Source organism: Danio rerio, chromosome 11 (genome assembly GCF_052040795.2).
Source record: "Danio rerio strain M-AB ecotype USA chromosome 11, GRCz13ab, whole genome shotgun sequence".
Taxonomy (NCBI): domain Eukaryota; kingdom Metazoa; phylum Chordata; class Actinopteri; order Cypriniformes; family Danionidae; genus Danio; species Danio rerio.
The window spans coordinates 20,026,379-20,046,753 of NC_141031.1; the positions used below are offsets into that span (position 1 = coordinate 20,026,379).

Genomic DNA, 20,375 nt, shown 5'->3' on the forward strand with positions numbered 1-20,375 from the left:
CAATCTCTTGTTGGTTTTATTCCAGAATCAAATTGTTTGAAAGTAATTGCTTGAATTATTCAGTGATTCACTCAAAAACAGCTGATTGTTTTACTCCTGAATGAATTTAGGATTTTAAAATTTAAAACAGATTTACTCCTACATGCATCACAGAATTTAAACACATTGTTCATGTGAATAGTTCAAATGTTCACTTGTATAATAGTTGCTCTTTAACCGCTGAAATAATCCTGGTTTTAGTGAAATGGTTGAGTGAATAATTCAAGGACTCAAAAAAACTGCTGCTTCTTTCACTCCTGAACAGTTGCTCGTTTTGTTCCTGCATTATCAACCCACCAATGATGTATAAACTGTCTGAAGCCACACTAATTAAATTAGAACAATACAACTGGCAAATAATCAAGTACTATAAAGCTTTCCTATCAAATAGAGCAGATCATCTTAAGTCTCCCCTTTACACAATGAAGGAAACATGAACCGGTCTTAAAAGTCCTGCAACATGAAAGTCCTGCAATCTGCGAATATTCAGTGATTTCTTATTAATCACAGAAGTTGTTTTAAAAATAGTCCACAATAGGTGAAATCTGCAAATAGTCTGCTTTATTTTTTACAATTTTATAGATGTTTTAATCTATAACTATTGCAGATCTACACTATTTTCTCAGATAGGCATTACCATTCTCACACGTTTCTCTCTTGTTTAAACACTACTGTAATTTCTACTTTCTTTTAGCATGTTTAGAAGTCCATCTTTTCGTGAAATAGTTAGCATCTTCCTCTGTGCAGAATGTTTCGTCGACATTATGGGGTTTGTTGCGTAGAAACTTGAAGTACAGCACTTCCGATTCACACTGCTTGCGATCAAGATTTATTTCAATTTGGCTAGCTGAACACATTCTGTACTGTACAAGAGACATGGCAAGGAGGAGTTTGATTGACATTGGTCTACAGCCAGTCAGCTTGCAGACTGCAATGTGCGTTCTGCAAAATAAAAATAAAAAAAGCATGTCAAATTGCTCTAAAAAAATAAACTAAACTGAGAGACCACGTTTAAGCAAGTGACCACTGTATACTGTAAAATACACTATAAGTAAATCCACAATGCACACAATATTCAAATGCTTTCTTGTGAAAACTACATGATAAACATGTCTTGATTATGTGTAAACAACAACAACAAAAACATTTACTGCCATCGCAACATGTGCACACAGGGCAATGCTAAAACGCAATATATCTTTGATTTATATAGTTTCTTGTGGCAGACTGTATTTATGCTCATTTTCTTAACATCCAATTAGAACACAGATTTGTCAGTTCCACGCCAGGACTATTCCCATCTGACTCCAATAATAAATCTTTCTGACTGTAATATTTCTTCAGGTTTGCCTCCTCTCTTCAACAAGTACCACATTATTAATCATTTAATCCAGAAAAAAAATTCTGCTTTTTTGTTTCAAGTCATTTTTCTATCAGCGAAGTCGCAGAGGGCCTGAGATTGACAGCTACATCGATCTCCCAGCAGTTTACCCAGAATGCTAAGCAGGGAATTACAAACAAAAAGCTGTGTTTTCTCTTCTTCAATGAGGCGTTCACTCATTTTGTTGTTGTTGCTTTTTTTTCTATCTAAAACGATACAGAGCAGCTCAGAGCCTTAGTGTGCATTTGATGCCTTATAAGAAGCAGAGCCACAACAGCAGACCTTTCACGAAAAAGATGCTGCCGCTGAGACAGAATGGGGAGATTATCGTTGAAGGGGGAAAAGTATGTAAATGGGAATCAAGGGATTTTTTTGTGGTGTATTCAGGGTTTTAATGTGGATGGGTCGTAAAAGGTGCTTTGGGATGAATGCTTAAGGAGGAGCTCTCAATTCTCTTTCATGCACCTGCTTTTTTTCTGAGTCAGAAATGCTGGTGTCTTGCTGTGCAGCAAGCCTTGGTTCTTTTTACAGTGAGAACTGCCTTTGCATAGATAACCAAATGCATTTACCACCGCCCAGTTCTTTGCAATGTTTGTTGAGGAAACTTCAGTGAAGTTCTTAAGAAAAGCCATCTGCTTCTGCAATATCTTATTTACATTTAAAAGCACCCATTGAAAGATGATTTGAATGGAAAGATTGTTGTACATTACAAAATCACAAGCCATGTTCACAATGACTGTAATAATGAATACTATTTATAGTACTCCAAAAAATAAATTTTTAGGGTAAGCAGAGTTTCCACATACTTATGTCATACTTATTTTGCTTTAAGCAGTGCAGATGCCCTTTCAGCCACAACACAGTACTGGAAAACATCCATACACACTCAGCTCAAAATACAGGTTTGGAGCTGCAAAGAGCACGTTCACACAACAGCAGTACAGTCCTGATCACTGCACTTTGCTTATTAATAAGGTAGAATTCTCTTGATTTGGTTATCTACAAAAGTAAAATCCTCATTCTGCATATACACTATGTTTCAGGTTTGTTTCAGGTTTTCATTTGTGGTCTCAGTGTAAAAGGCAATCAGGCTAAAAACATGCAAAATTTGATAGTGTTAACAAGCAGAGCTTGACCGTGTTAAATCAGCAGTTTTGAACGTGTTTCTTTAGTTTGCATAGACATGAAATGTTTTTTTTTTTTTTCAGAACTTCTACTAAATCTGTCAATAATAGCTTGAAATGTAAACATAAGATGCTGTATTGATTTTGTGCCTGCAATGTTTGCAAGAAATGCCAATATTAAGATCATGTTAGCAGTGTGGTCATTGTTTAATGGAAGATTGCCTCAATGGTGATTCAGATTCACTGATTTAACATTGACAATGCGAGTATAATGTGATTTATGAGGCGTGAGACCCTTGTCACTCACAAGCTATTTACTAGCATTTCCTAATCTAGCCTGAGCAAATAAATGCTTTTATTTTTAACTTTCTATTCCTAGGAGAAACAGCAGGCCTATTGCAGAAAAATTAAGCAGAAGAGATTTGCAGAGAAGCTGAAAAAATATTAATAATTGAGCACCACTGATAACTTCTTTGTAATATAACAACAACACTCTCTACATTAAGGAAACTGATAAAACACTAAACTTCTCTCAATATTTAAACCAGTAAAATTGCTATTGAAATTGTCAAACACAATAATTGCAGCAATATAGGAAAACATATCCCACACACAAAATGCAAACACAGGCTCATTCTGTAAACATAGTCCTGTATACAGTAGTGAAAATTGCAAATTATGTAGCCAGAAATATGTATGGCTGCATTTCATCTTCAAAATGATATGATGCCATTCCTTTTTACGCTTACAAGCTGACCACTTACCTATGTGTGGACGGCTTTCCTACTGTTTTTCCTACCTTATTTCCAGTAGCTTGCCATGTACGTCGGTGGACTTGAGATGCAGAGAGAAGTAGATCACGAAGACTGGGTTTTAGTCTGGCGTAGAACGATTCCAGAAAGCGGGTAAGACAAAAACAGAAGCCAAACAATAAAATAAACAAGTAAATAACAAGGTGAGAATGTGGTAAAATCTGAAAACGTGGTAAAAATCAGGCAAGGGCTTTTCTTTTTCTGCATTGCTTTTTAAAACTGTCTGTTGGGTTTAGGGAAGTGGGTGGACTAATTGGTACTTTTGAAAACACTATTGGTTGGGTTTAGAGATGGGGGAGGGTGGGTCAGTGGATCAATCAGTCAATCAGTCGGTCAGTCATTACGTCAGTCGGTCGACAGCGGTCTCTTGTAGATTTATGTGAGAACAGCAGGTGCGGATAACACACCCAAGAGAAATCAGAGATCTCATAAAACGTACACAGCAGCCGCTGGTGGATTTACGAAAACAAAAAACTACGTCCTGGGACGTATTTTGGACTCTTAAGAAATGTATATAGCGATACGATTTCAAAATGAGTCTAGGTTGCAAAATGCAGCCATAATGTACCCTGGGGCATGTATTTCTCGGTTCTTAAAAATGTATCCCTGGGCACATTTTCCTAATAGGCCTGTATTGTTTTTTATTGCTCACTCTAACATGAGCAAACTGTGCATCTTGACACAATTAAACTTCATTTCGTTGATTTTGACACTTACCGCCTTCCATATTTCAACTAGCTGTCCCATGTCTCAGCTAGAGTCATAAGCTTAGTTTCCCTAAACAGATGTGAATTTTACTTATGCGGAAAACTTGTATATTTCATAAAATATTTGCAAATAAAGCACTGTTTCCATTCAATGTGTCAAAGACCACAAAATCAGCACTTGCTGATAAACTGGCACCAAGTATCAAATAGAAAAATGAAATTTATTCACTACAGGCCTTGTGTTGGTCTTTTTCTGATATAAATTACTTGTACCTCAGAAGACAAAGACAAAATGCTATGATCATGCGGTGGCTTCTGGAAGCGTAAAAACATTCTTTGAGGGCATGGCTTTTTGGAAGGTAATGATACCGATCCCATTTGATGAAAGACTTTGGCTAAGACGATCTAGAATGACTTAAACACATTTCAGATGATTTACTACGTGTTCTGCTCCTTTGTCCATTAATGCTGTCCCATTTCTGTTATCACATGATCTGCTCAAATGAAAACTACATCACAATTTAAATATGCAAGCTGGAATTTATTCTGTAAATGTGTTTCTGTCTTAATTTATGAAAAAAGTTGATCATACTCGATATATTTTTATGCATCTTAAAAATGTATGCAGATCTTGGCATTTCAATTAAGCATTTTTAATGCAATATTCTAAAACAAAGTTTTGAAAAATAGGTGGATGGAAACATAGCTATTGAGACTCACAACCACAGTATGAACAAATGCAGTTGTCGGTTACAGACCGTTTGAAAAAAATTATAATAATAAATCAAGACAGAAAAGGGGTCATCTCCATCTAAAAGCACTAAAAGGAAATGTTTCCCTGACTGTAGCATAACAATCTGCCAAAAGAGAAGTTAGTCTTCTTAAGCGTCCTATGATTATCAAGTTTAAAGACTACGATAAAGATAATATAATTTATTCTCTGGTTTATTCTTTCCCTTGTGTTCTCTCAAAGTGCACTAATGTCGAAATGCACAGGCATGCGATGGGCCAAACTGAAAAACCCATCATTTTCTTCTTGAGTGGCTCTGTGTTATACATGACAAGCCCTGTCCCTTGTGGGAGACGCAGAAAATTGCGGTCGCTGTCTCTCACAAGATTTCAACCTTCCTCTATCCTATTAAGCTCAGAGTAATATTTCCACAGGTTCTTTTTTCGAGAATCAACGAGATGTCATCTGAGGGAGCTGAAATTGTACAGCATATAGAAGATGGTTAGATAAAGCTCTCCGTCAGCTTGCTGTTAAAGTGTCCATGATGGACAACTATATTTCAAAAAAGTGTTGGCAAGTTTTAAAGCAGCGGTTATCGACCTTTTGACACAACAATCATTTCAAACAAAAAAAGTAAATTAATACATTTTAAAGTTTGTCATTTTTCAACATGTAAGATGCTGTATTGAGTGTCCATGATGAAAAGACATCTTAATTCAAGATGTAAACAAGGCCAAGGATCTATTCATTAATTGGTTGTTTTCAGGATGGCTTATTTAGCTTTCCAAGGCTTACAACTGAGTGAGTGTCTTTAAAAGAAATATACAGTTACTCAGTGAATCACTTAATTGATTGGTCCAAAAATATAAAGGAATAAAAACTCTAAGTTTTAAAGAATTAATGAAAAACACTTTTTTAAAGCTTGCATATTGTTTTGACAATTTAAGTAGGTTTTTTCAGGTCTAATTGTTGTTGTTGTTTTATCTAAAGTCAAGACTCACCATTGGGAGAGTGTTCATTACAATATTCTTTTCTTGTTACTTCATAACATGTCTTTGTTCTCACACTCCCTACAATCTTCATAGAATGTTAAGGATGTTTTTGTTTCTTTGTTTGTTTGTTTGTTTGTTTGTTTGTTTGTTTGTTTGTTTGTTTGTTTTGTGTTCTTTGGCACTTGATGAGTTTAATAATAAAAAGATTTCTCAGCTTATATATTTTTATGCTGATTTTTCACAAATTACGAATTAGTTCAGACTACTTAAGTTTTAGGCTTGAGAACAGCCTGTTAAAAAAAAGACATTCCATAGATATACCTTTATATGTAATAATAACTGTACTGCATTCATAAATAGAAATGAAGATGACTTTTTTCAGGGGGACAGTCTCAGTGGACAACTGTAATGCTGTGCATGCAGATATTGAAAGCAGGTGGCCAGCTGAGAGAGGGAGAGAGAGAAAGAGAAGCCTTTCAATTTCCTTAGAGCTTAATACAAACTATATGCTGAATATGAATCAGCAAATTTCAGCATGCATCCAAACTACCTCAAAAGCAGTGAAGATGTCCAAAACCCTGCTCTGCGCCACCATTCAATCCCACTATGCGAGACCAAAAGATCAATAAAATCCAGGTCAACACTGCACTCCTGCTGGCTCATCAGATTGACTTGACAGCAGGCCAAAGACTTTACTATAGCTAGTACAGAAACTCCAGGCTTAATCCCAGTTTACTCACTCATACTTTTGCTGCTCCACGTTTTGTTCAGCTATACAAATCAAAGGAAGTAAGTGCTTATGCTCTAGGCGAACGCAATTGATTTTCATTCTATGAAGAGAAGCTTTCTCTTTAAACCACGATGACTGACCCATTTAAATACTGTGTTTCCAATAGTAAGCTGTTATATTTTTATTCTCCTTTACTTTCATTCCATTCATTTGTTTGCAGTAAATTTGCAATGTTCTGTAAAATATCACTCAATGCTCATATTGTGCTGTATTTTGGGTGTGAGAAGTTCAATAAAAAGACTCGTGGAGCGCAAGGGATGGGTTCATTCCTCTGGGGTCATTGCTGGATCAAGGATGTTCCTTTAATCATAACTAAATAGCACAGCGTACACTAAATATAGCTTCAGATTCACAATGAACTGGTTTGAAGGACGTTTTCAAGCTCTGGAGAAATAAATCAGGGTTGGTGGTTTGTTTTGATAACAGCACTGGGGTTTTCTTTGCCTATCTGTTTCTGTAACTTTCACACAGATTGATAGTTTTCACGTTAGTGGTGAGGGCTTTTCAATGTATTACTGCAGGATACCTTGTAACTCCAGTTGGTGGTGACAAGCTTTGAAATCAATAGAACATTATGCAAAGAAAAATCAATGTAATGGCATGTATTAACTAAAGATGTCACAGTCAGTTTTTTTTTTTTTTTTTGCCCTTGAGTCCGAGTCATTTGATTTTGAGTATCTACCAATACCGATACCCGATCCGATACTTCTATATAAAAAAATAAATAAATAAAAAAGAATAAAAGAAGAGAAAAGAAACAGGTCTAGGGTGTTCCTTCTTTTTTACCTTATTTTTCAAGAAACAGAGCTCTTCTGTGAGTTAGCTTGAACAATCAAGTAATAAACAACATCTATTCTTCACTTTTGAAATAGTGCAACAGTAATTCCAATAGAAAAACTAAGAGCACCTAAACTTAAAATACCCGGCAGACAATCACAAACTTACTTATGTCACAGTTTGCTATGGCAATGATGTTGTCATCAAATTTAAAATACCTCTAGACCGCAGACATACTCATGCTTTCCACTTCAAGCTGCTTCCAGGTTCTTACTTTGCTGGCATTTAACCAATAGCATCTCTGCAACAAAGTGATTTCACACCTTGCTGTTTTATAGATGTGTGTGTATGTATACAGTATATATATATATATATATATATATATATATATATATATATATATATATATATATATATATATATATATATATATATAATTTTTTTTTACATTTAATTTTTTAATTATTTCAAAATTATTTTAATTTCTAAATTATTTCAAGATTACTAATTATTTTACTTTGAAGTTACTTTTAAAACATAAAGGCCCAATCCCAATTCTAGCCCTTCCCCTTACCCCTCGTTTTGCACATTCACATCAAGGGGTATGTGTGTCTCAATTCTTTTTAGCATGAGGGCGTAGGGCTAAGGCAGGGGAAGGTGTGTATAACCCTTCGAATGAAGACTTTCCGGGACCACACTCGAAACCAAAGGGTAAGAAAATTTCCCAGAATACACCAGCCACAACAGTAGCTGAGCCCGGAAGGAGAACCACAGATTCGTATTTTTGTCATTATTATGAATTTTTACAACAAACAACCATATGTTTTAATATATTTGTTCTTGTTTTACTGTCATGCTTAAAATAAAAAAGCTAAAATAATAACCGCTAAACTTTGCGATCTATAATTCATAATAACTCTTGTACAGCAGTGCCACAACATTCTGATACTCGATGACACTCGAATACCCTGTCAGAAAAGTCTAGTGGTTGTGAATAAGCATTTTACAGTGTCTGCTATAATGTTAATGTTGTTTTTGGTGTGTTTACATAGATGAATATGGCCACATTGTAAATGCACAGTACAGTTACGAGCTTACCACCACTTTAGATTGTTATAATAACATAATATATGCCTTCAGTGATTTCCCTAAGATAAACACCAAAATATAAAGCAACCGGAATGACTACAACAGTTGTGATCGTATGATCTCATATGAAGCATGAGATTGCAATGACATTTGATGACATGTGCAGGTGCTGTAGTGCTGTCCCAATTCTTAGGAATAAATTTTGAAACCCTTCCACTTTACACTTGGTTTTAAGGGCCAAGAGGAAGGGGTAGGGGTACAAAAATAGAATTGGTATTTGGCCAAAATATACCTATAAAGTACAAAATAAACTGCAGGTCTTTCAGTACTTTAATATTCACCGAAAAACATTACAATGGGTTGATCACAGCAGCTTGACAAACTCAAAATACTTAAAAACTTAAATTCTCTCATCATTTGCTTGTTCCAAACCTGTTTGTCTTTTTTACTTTAACACAAAAGAAGAAATTTTGAAGAAATCTGAATATCTGTAATAATTGACATCTATAGTATGGAAAAACACTGCACTGTTTGAGTATTCTGTGTTTGTCTGAGGTAGTTAATCTACCGAAATGTGTATATTCCATTCAAAGTATGAAGCTGATTGGTCAGTTCTTGACGCGGTTTTCAGTTGGTGCACCTGAAGATGCGAATAAGCACAGTATGCAAGCCACTCACCTCAATTAGAAATAACACTTGCACGCACATGTGAACGGTCCCATAAGCAGCTGTGCTTCTCTTCACATTCAGAAGATACCTTCACTCCCGATCCTGCACAAATACCCAGTTTAGCCTGTTTAGGCTGAGTTGGGCCGCCATGTTTTTGGGTGCCTTCTTGGTGACGAGTGTTGTCATAGAAAGCTTTCTATACAAGTACTTGAACAAGTTGCTGGTTGAGTTAAAAGCAGTCAAAAGTTCTTTAGAGACTGAACATAGATGCTGTTGAAAGCAATATTTTGTTTCTACACTCAATGAAATTAAAGTACAGTAATATTTGTATTTCCACTTGAGAAAGTGACCGCTCTTGACAGCTTTTCAGCTCGTGTTCTCCAGCAATTTAAAAGCACATGCTTCTAAGCTGACGTTGCAGCAGAAAATGTGATTTTAAAAAAACTTTTTTTCTTCTAAAAACACCCAACTCTGGTCATCAGTTTACCACACTTTACCGCACTGAATGCAAACTCAGATCAGACATTAGTGCATTTCAATGTCCCAAAAATCATTCGATCACTCGGCAGATTACTCTTATGACAAGTCATAGACAGACCAGCTGATCTTCGCCTATCTGTGTTTGCACTCTGTGAACAGTGGTGAACTGATGACCTTCACGGCCAATCACAGTCGTTTTTGTTGAGCATGTGGGCACAATGGGCAATCAGCTGTTTTTAAGTGCTCGCTCAACAGCGCTCAAATGTTAGCAGGAAATTGGCGTTTTTAAAATCCCAGTACCAATTACAGAAATTCTAGTATTGTGACAACACTATTATACAGAGTTGTAGTTCACTGACAAGGCACTCAAAATCATGTTCATAATTCCAGATTAATTAATCAGTCAGGCAATAATGAAATCAAATATAATCATTCTGCTATAATGACTGCTGCTTCGGAGGGTCTCCATGATATACTATGGCTCTGTCTCCTCTGTCAGCAGAGATTTACTACTGATCACACAGGTTTGTTTCCCGGACAAGTTGTGCTTAACAACTGCAGCTTTAGATTATTTTGAACTCTTTTGATTTATAGCGCAGTCCTTCAAGACAAAGCCATTTGCTAACACAGTGTTACTAAGTCCCCATAGTTTGAAAACTGTGCATCTCTACACATATTTAGAGCATCCATGAACATTCATTATTGCTACATTTGTAAGTTACACTGCATTCACACATATGTTCATACATTATATACTGTGCATTGTGTCCCCCCAACACACAGTCACACATCCAACTGCTGCTTTAAAACATTAATCCAATTCATCACTTCTAATCACCTTACTTTCTTCCCTTTACTTTCTACAAATAGTTTGCATAACCGACTTGAAAGTGCAAGAGTCAAAGAAAGCTGTAATTAACGTGGACGACTGCGACACCTAATAAGAGATCTAATTAGGAAAATGAATAAGGTGTCAGGGCCTTTTCAGAGTCGCTTGGACGGGAAGATTAATCACTCGCTGGGCTAATTTGATTTGTGACAACGAACAGGATGACCTGGTGAGTTGTTTTAAAAAGATTCTATACTCCAGAGCATATGACATTAATAAAACATGAATGGATTGCGGTAGAGAAGGGAAAGACCCCCCCCCCCCCTTTTTTTTTTTTGCTTCAATAGCTTAGTGGATCACCTTTTTTAGCCATTTAAGAAGGGAACATTTCAGCGAACAGCTAAGGGCCATTGGGAAGCCTGTCTGTAAGGAATCTTTTTACCACCTTCAGGAATTACCACTAGTCAAAATCCTGACCTAGCTTTGTTTTGATCCTATTGTTAGAAGCAAGGGTTGAAATCCCAAGAGTTGGCTATTAAAACAGCTGAAAGCCTTTTTTTGTCATGAAGGTCACACACAGTCTTCATCATTGACTATATGCATGCCTTATACATGGATTTTCATTTATTCATTCTCCTTCAGCTTAGTCCGTTATTTATCAGGGGTCAACACAGCAGACATAACCACCAATGAACCGAATATTCCAGCATATGTTGTATGCAGTGGATGTCTTTCCAGGAAAAACTCTGCTGGGAAACACCCGTACTCTTTTGCATTCACTCACACACACTCATACACTAAAGCCAAATTAGTTAATCCAATTTACTTATAACACATGTCTTTGGACTGTGGAGGAAACCATGAGAAAACCATGAGCACCATGAGAAAACCCACGCGAACACGGGAAGAACATGCAAACTCCACTTTGCTGCCTTACATGGATTTTATTTTGGACTATTATATATATAAATTAAAAATAAATGAAAATAAAAACGTATGCAACAAAATAATAACCCTATTCAAAATGCAGAACTAATATATAGTGTATACAAATCTTTACACTGTCCCACAGTTATAATCTCATTGACCACAAAGCTTTCGCCAAAGCTAACAACATTGTAAATCATGTTCAACATTAAACGCTCAACAGGCCGGGTCATCATTCAAATGAACTGAGAACATCCAATTTAGACACTTTTATATTGTCTTTTCTCTGTCCGTGTAATAAAGGCGTGTCCTTGAATTAACGTGCAAATATGCTGTATTTATTATAAATTTTTACAGGTGGACAAGATATGAACTTTAAAACTGACTAAAGAAAGCAGCTTACATACATAATCTGAGATGTCATTCATAATTATAGGTAAGCATTTACATAACAGATATATATATATACTGTATATTTAGTCATCCTTTATGGAGTGGGTTTGTAAAATATTCAAGTCAAGTTTTGTCAAATTTTTAAAGAGCTCGTGACTTTTAACTCCAGTGGATCAAATTTTTAGTCAAAACTCCTAACTCTACCTAACTCAATTTTGAATGAAGTACTATGTATATTTTGGCGTGTCTCTCACTCTTTCCTCTCAAAATGCATGATTGTTTGAATAAGCACTGCCTTTTCTTTAGCAAAGAAATTTTATTAATAAAAGCTAATGAATTGTGCATATGAGGAACAGACAATCCACTTAAGTGTGTCACACAAAGAGGCTTTCGGGTTCAAGCGCTATATCAAACTGTATGTGGAGAATGGCAAAAATAAACGTTTAGACAGCGATGTAATACTTTTGAAAATCACAATCGCAATATATATATATATATATATATATATATATATATATATATGGGCAATATCACACTAGTAGCAATGCAATATGGCTGTATATCGGCACTGGTAGTGCCCCCACCAGTGCAGATATACAGCCATACGAGTCAGCCAGCCTGCTACGAGTGTGATATTGCATTTATACAACAATTTGACGCCATAATTGTGTATATAAAAACAAAATCAAACATGGCGAGTCTCAAAAACCCTTTTGTATGAGGAACTACATTTTTCCACCTTGGATTCAAGTCATAAGCTGACAGTAAAACAGCTAATCAAGCATCTAGGGTAAAGAGGCTGTACGGGTGCTGATATGACTTAAATATATCAAGGCCATCAGCCAATCAGATTCAAGAACCAAACAGAACTGTTGTATAAATAAATAAATAAAAATAAAAAAAAAAAAAATATATATATATATATATATATATATATATATATATATATATATATATATATATATATATATATATAGTAGTATAGGTAGTGATGTCGCCTCACAGCAAGAAGGTCGCTGGGTCGCTGCACTGTTAGACATTTCAAAGGCATTTTACAGTAACTTACTGGCAACACTGATGCAACATTAAAAACGACAAAGCACATGAACATACATGTAAAAAACTAATTTAAGTGTCTGACCTGCATATTGTTGAGAAAAAAAAACAATTGTACTTAGTAGTACTGACATTAAACCAGACACAAGTACAAAATATTCCATTCTTTAAAACATTTATAATGCTTAAAGCATTTAAGGAAAATGTGTGAAAATTACATTAAGCATTAAAATCAACAGATTAAAAATCACACAAAGCACTAGAACATACATGTACAATAATAATTTAATTGTCTGAATAGCCTATCGTTGGAAAAATAGATTGTAACTATTAGCTGACTCAGAAACAACACAACTTTAAAATATTACTAATTCCGGTGTCAAATGCTCAACAATGTCTGAATTCACATGTTCAAATGCAATTCATCTTTATTTCTATTGCACTTTTACAATGTAGATCAATGATGTCCAAGCAACTTAACATAAAAGTTTTTGTAAATTGAAGCTGCTTCAGTCCAGTTTTCAGAGTTGAAGAAGTAAATGTCACTGCTGAAAGTTCAAACACTGAAGAGAAAATCCACGGATCCACCAATTGAAGCAAAGCGAGCGAGTGGCGACAGTGGCATGGAACAAACTTCACCAACTGACGAAAGTGTAGATTAAAAGCCCTTGAGAGATACCAGGCTCAGTTGGGCACGACCAATTCTCCTCTAGCCAAACTTGTGCAAAGCCGCAGTCTAGGCACCAGAGGCTTGAAAGGCCACCGGCAAGTGGTCAGGCTGCCCACTGGATCAATGCGGAAACTATCTATAACGTGTGTCTTTCAGGAATCAGTCTCTCACTCTCCACTCCTCCATGACCACCACAGCATCTGGTCAGGATTTGGCCCAGTCCAGGATTATGGAGACCTCTGGATAAGGAGAAACAGACTAACATAAGCATAGAGGAAGCTTGTTTAAAAAAAGTTTAAAGTTTAAAGTTCTGAGCAACTGGCTCCTGCTCATGATCAGCTCATTACCAGTCCTGTTAATTTTTTTCCCCAAAAAGGTTTTACAAAAACATTATAGCATTTGTGATGGGGTGATTCACTACAGGACAGGTTAGACAATTTGTTTTATGCATTCCTAATAAACTAAAACAGAATGAATGCTGATACAATTATTGAAAGTGTCTCATCTAATCCAAGTTCTCAGTTAGCTGGTGAAAGAAGGATAACACACTATTGTTCATGGTTGTTATTCTCTTCATTACTTCTCCTGCCTTTTTCTGGCTCACTCTGGTTGTTGCTGTGCATTTTGTTTCGTCCTCTGGATTTATTTATACAAAGAAATATTGAGGCAACATGAAATGGGGAAAAATACATTTAATACATAGACAAATGCATGTATGCCAATACTAATTACTGTATCACGAAATATCTGACCCATGAAAGACCTCAATCTGCTTAAAAATATTATAAACAAAGATAAAAAAAATAAAAAAACGACTAAATGGTTTGCATAAAAAAGGGAAACAAATGTTTAACTTAGCTAGCAACTAAACATGTGACACATTTTGTATTAAAAGTACTATATTGAGAAACAAATAGATGTACAGTACTTCAGCCAATGTCACAGAGACATACAAAACATACAAAAAAGAATGTCAAAATAATATGTCTTATACATGCAATTTAGGTATTAAATGCAGATCTAACATATAGCTTTGCATACAGATGAGCAAATAAATAATCTTGTTGTTTTATCCTTTAGGAAAAGTAATTTCTATACATGTTTCTTTAAATTACACTCCAAATGAAGAAAAATATTAAACAAAATACTCACAGACATATTTTCAAGAGCTTTTGTAACATAAACCTGCATGGCAGCGAAATACAGCTCTGTTGAATCTCCTCCATTGCAACACTAACTACGGCAAAACTAGAGGTACAAATCTAGAGGTACAAAATTAATACAACTCAATTTTTTCTATGTCCACTAGATGTCACTCTTGATTGTTTTGCTAAGATCAGCACAGTCTTATTTTAAGTAATAGCAGTGTTAATGTAATAAACTAAATAAAGGTAACAACTAAATAGATGTTACATTTCTGAAATGCGCGATATAACTCCAAGCCAGAGAAAATAATATTAGCCTACTTTATACATTAATTTGTTCTATTTTCGTCCACAAAACATTCTGTAAAATGAAACACTGCCTCAGCTTCCCATAGTAAACTTTGTTAAATCCAGCATGTTTGTCAGGCATGCTGTTAAATTGTCCTCCAGAATTGCCCCAGGGTCTTGTGGTGCTGGATAGTCGATTCGCCGCAAGGTGGCATCGAAGCACTTGTGGAAAATACAGTATGATACAGGAATTTTTACAAATACAGTAAATTACTGTATATGTTGTTCGATGTCACACTAAATTCCCATAATGCAATGGTAAATCCAGTTCTATACTATAAAAAGAATTTGCAGTATTATACTTTGTGAAATACAGTAAATAACTGTGGAAATTACAGAAATGTCTAACAGTGTGGTTCAAATCTCGGCTCAGTTGGCGTTTCTGTGTGGAGTTTGCATGTTCTCCCTGCGTTCGCCTGGGTTTCCTCCGCGTGCTCCGGTTTCCCCCACAGTCCAAAGACATGTGGTACAGGTGAATTGGGTAGGCTAAATTGTCCGTAGTGTATAAGTGTGTGTGTGTGAATGTGTGTGTGTGTGTGTGGATTTTTTCCTGAGATGGGTTGCGGCTGGAAGGGCATCCGTTGCGTAAAAACTTGCTGGATAAGTTGGCAGTCATTCCGTTGTGGCGACCCTGGATTAATAAAGGGACTAAGCCGACAAGAAAATGAATGAATTATACATATATATATATGTGTGTGTGTGTGTGTGTGTGTGTGTGTGTGTGTGTGTGTGTGTGTGCAGTTGAAGTCAGAATTAGTAGTCCCCATTTGAATTTAAATTTTTTTTTATATTTCTCAAATGAACAGAGCAAGGACCATATGTCTGATAATATTTTATCTTCTTGAGAAAGTCTTATTTGTTTTATTTTTTTAAGCCATTTTAAGGTCAAAATTATTAGCCCCTTTAAGCTATTTTTTAATAGTCTACAGAACAAACCATCATTATACAATAATTAAAAACAAAAAACAAAGGGGGTAATAGTATTTTGTAATGTTTTGGTGCTCAAAAGTGTTTTTGGAGCTTTTTTTTTAATTATTATAACAGCTGAACCACTGATGTCAATTGGATTCTATTGACAATGTTTTTGGCTCCTTTCTGGACTTTGAACATCTCAGGAGAATGTTTATAAAGGATGAGAGAGCTCTCTGATTCGATATAAATGTCTTCATTTTTGTTCCGAAGATGAAAGTCTCAGGGAATTAGAACAAGATGAGGGTAAGTAATTAATACATTTATTTTTATTTCTGGGTAAATGCAATTGGACCAAATGACATTAAAAAAAATTATAAAATAACTGAGCACCTGCATAACAACAATAAACTATCAATAAGTTGATGAAAACAATGCACTACATTTCTGCCTCAGATGTGGCTGACAATATACACAATGCTGACATATGATTGTGAAAAACCTTGTTACTCAAAATATATTTTGGTAACTTGTTAAGATGTGTTAATGTGTGTTATGCCATAAAGTGTTAAGACAAGAAGTCAAGTGCAAGTGTCTGACCACATGTAAATCCACATTAAAAACACAGTATTAATTCATTCATTCAATCATTTTCTTTTCGGCTTAGTCCCTTTATTAATCCAGGGTCACCACAGTGGAATGTACCGCCAACTTATCCAGCACATGTTGTACGCAGCGGATGCCCTTTCCAGCTTCAACCCGTCTCTGGAAAACATCCATACACACTCATTCACACTCATACACTACAGACAATTTAACCTACCCAATTTACCTATACCGCATGTCTACAGGGGAAACCGGAGCACCCAAAGGAAACCCAGGCAAACATGGGGAGAACATGCAAACGCCACACAGAAACGACAACTGACCCAGCCGAGGCTCGAACCCACTTTATTTACATAATCAAAAGTCAGCCGTTACTTTGTGTGTGTGTGTGTGTGTGTGTGTGTGTGTGTGTGTGTGTGTGTGTGTGTGTGTGCGTGTGTATGATGTTCAGAAAATAGCCAGAATTCTTTACTTAAGTAAACATTCAGAATTGACTGTTGTTACATTGTTAAAGTATATTCTGACATTGTTAATGTATATTCTACCAAATGGGCCACTAATTAAAGAAACTGACAATTATCGTCAGACAGACATTACTGGTGTGCATTTTCTTAATGTACAGTACAGAAATACATACAAAAGTTCTCTGGAGAGAATTTGTAGTGCTCTACACGAAGGTATAAATGCACAGAAGTCAGACTGATAAAATTATAGCTGACACTAATAACTGTGTGATTAATGTTGACTACGGAAGAGGAGACACATGTGGGTGGTTTCTTTGCTTATGTGCATATCCTCTGTTCAGCATCAGTGCGTCTTGTGTCCATGGATCAGACATTTTGAAAGCAGATCATTGTTGCCGAGAGTCATCAATCATGGCGGTTTGTGCCTCTGAAAGAGCAACCAACCACCCGAAAGACCACATTCAGAATATTCGACATGCAGAGCTCCAGTAAACATGGCAGATTTCATACACAAGTGAGCTTACTTGAAGGCTCATCTAATTTTAATCTGAATTACTTGCTGTAAAGCCTGTCAGAGGCACACGGCAGGTCATCTTGATGAACAGAATGCACACCATCTTACAAATTCCCACACAAGTCTTTTAGCTTCTTAGTCAAACTTCAATCTAAAAGTAAAATTGATTTTCCATTCCACTCCTTTAACCATGAAAGGCAATCTGTCCTCCATCATCAGTCACAATGTATATACAATGGCATTTTCTCTGTACCAAAGTAAACAAACAAGCAAGCAAATATTCTGAAATAGGGTAGTTGATAGAGGTGTTGCTGTTTTATGAGTTGCTTTGGATAGTGTGTGCTATATATATATATATATATATATATATATATATATATATATATATATATATATATATATATATATATATATATATATATATATATATATATATATCCTCATATGTATAGCTTTTCTAAAGCAGTAAACTCGCTTGGTAGCTCACCTGGTACTGTACACTAGGTCCCTTAAACATAATTTGAAAAAAGAGCTCAAAGCCGTGTGAAAACAAGCTGTGCTTGAACTTGAGACAACCATGGTTTATTGCCACCATTGTATTATTATGGTCTCATGTTTTGGCTGTGTATTTACAAATGGTGCTTCCAGTGTTGCCATTCATTTGCAAGTGATAAGTTTTTGTAAACAAATCTAATAGTGTCTGGATGTAGACTTCATATCTCAGAGTCTGACACATTGCACTCAATGGACCTAGTGACATCACTGTGAGGGGTAGGGTTAGGGGTGGAGTTAGGTGTTGGCATTAAAAGCATTGCATGCAGCTCAGCTTGCAACTGCATTGAGTCTGCATCCAGACTCCGCTCAACCAATTACCATAGTATGTCTAACTCTACTTTTATAACCAGAGCTGGCCCTCCCTATAAGCAAACCAAGTGGCTGCTTAGGGCCCTGCCGCCACTAGGGGGCTCACACAACCCACTAGTGGTGTGAGCCGTTTCCTTTTTGAAATCGTTTTTATTTGCATTTTACAAATTATTTTTATTGACAGTGCTTTAGAACTAAAAAATGTATGCAATTTCACTAAAAAGAAAAAATTCATAATTTTATTAAAGTTAAAATTGTTTTCGTGTGAAGGTCAGCATAAAGCTTGCAGTAGCAGAATCTCATATACGTTCTGTGCTCTTGCAGATTGAGCAAAGAGCATAGAATCACAATGAACCACAATGCGGTTGTGAATATACCCCAAGAACGCAAATCCGTGCACAGACACAGCCTTTGCTTTATTGTCGGAATCATTATACTGTATATACATGATTTATTAGGGATATTGCACTTTGAAAATGTAAGGAAATAATGATGACGAAATGTTATCATTGACGAGATGATGAGATGTTAAAGACATAATCTAGTAACACATTTATCAAAAACAGGCTATTACAGATTAATTAATGTCATCTTATTACGATACATTTTATGCTTTCCTGGTTTTACTGACATGGTTTTTTAAACTTAGTCTAAACGCATTTTAGTGAAATGCAATACTGAAGTCTCTTTCACTGACATATTTTGCACACTGGTAATATTTTTCCTGAGACATGTTTTTAAAGGTTATGCTCTAATTGAATTAATCATAGTTTAATATAAGCTCTGCACCCTGAAATGTAACAAACAGGAAAGGAGACTAAAGGAAATAATAAAGTTTGTGTTTAGGTATTAACATTAACCCAGTATTTGTTGCTTCCCTTTTTCATATGTTTTCTCTCTGTTTCCCAAGAGTCCAAAGAGACACGATACAGGTAAATTGGGTAGGCTAAATTGTCTGTATAGCATATGAGTGTGAATGAGTGTAAATGGATGTTTCCTAGGCATGGGTTGCGGCTGGAAGGCATCCGCTGCGTAAAACATGCTGGATAAGTTGGCATCAATCGACTAAGCAGAAAAGAAAATGAATGAATGAATATAAATAACTAAATACTTAAAATGAGCATCAGAATGGTGAACTAAGGAAAGGGTTGGTCTATTTCAAAAACTGAGAATAGGATTTTAACACAATTACTTCTAGTCTTTAAAATACTAAGAAAAAGAGAGAAAATAATCCAGTTGTAGTTCTGTAGAAAAAAATGTCAAAGGTCAGATAAGAATGGCCAGACTGGTTTGAGCTAATAGGCAACAGTTACTCAAATGACCAGTTGTTCTATTCAAGGTCTGTAGAAGGGCATCCCTGAACACACTAGACCATGAATAAGATGAGCTAGAGCAGCAGAAGAACCACACTGGTGAAAATAACAGGAAAAAAAAGAGGATACAACTGACATGGGTTCAATAAAATTTAACAATAGAAGACTGGAAATAAGGTTGCTTTGTCTGATTAATCATTTTCATCTGCAAAATTCAGATGGAAGAGTGTAAACATTCAACATTTAAAGTTTACATACATTCAACATTTTGTGTAAACAAAATAAAAGCATGAATCCATCCATGTATGATTGGTTCAGGCCGCTGGTGATGTAATGAAGTAGGAGATTTTCTTGGCAAATTCTAAGATATTTAGTCCCAACCGAGCAATCGCTCTAGCACCTTTTTTCAGAAGATGAAAGTCTTGACAGGAGGTGTGTTAAGGCACATTGTCTACTGAAAAAGACCGTGCCATTGACCAACTGAAAGTTGGTCTAAAGTCCAGAGCAAAGTATGCTAGTTGTGAGCCTTAAACACGCACACATTGCTTAATACACACAGTATGCATAGCAATAGACAAGTATGTTTAAAAATGGAAAAGAATTAAAGGATTAAAATATAACAAAAATTATTATTTTCCACTAAATATAAAAAACACTGCAGTGTTATAAGAAACACTTCATCTCTAGGGGGGGGGGGGGGGGGCAACTTGCTAAATGTTATTAGTAGTATTATTATTTATATGCATA

At 35.7% G+C, this 20,375-nt stretch overlaps 1 protein-coding gene and 1 long non-coding RNA gene across 2 annotated transcripts in view; both read right to left on the reverse strand.

Annotated features, from left to right (window-relative positions):
• Window positions 1–20,375, reverse strand: part of qrich1 (glutamine-rich 1) — an 821,757-nt gene that overhangs the window by 301,755 nt on the left and 499,627 nt on the right. The gene's annotated exons all lie outside the window — the stretch shown is intronic.
• Window positions 13,066–14,706, reverse strand: LOC147834787 (uncharacterized). The gene is made up of 2 exons (XR_015503106.1): window positions 14,618–14,706; window positions 13,066–13,704 (listed from the first exon to the last, which is right to left on the reverse strand). It is a non-coding gene; the product is annotated as an uncharacterized LOC147834787 (long non-coding RNA).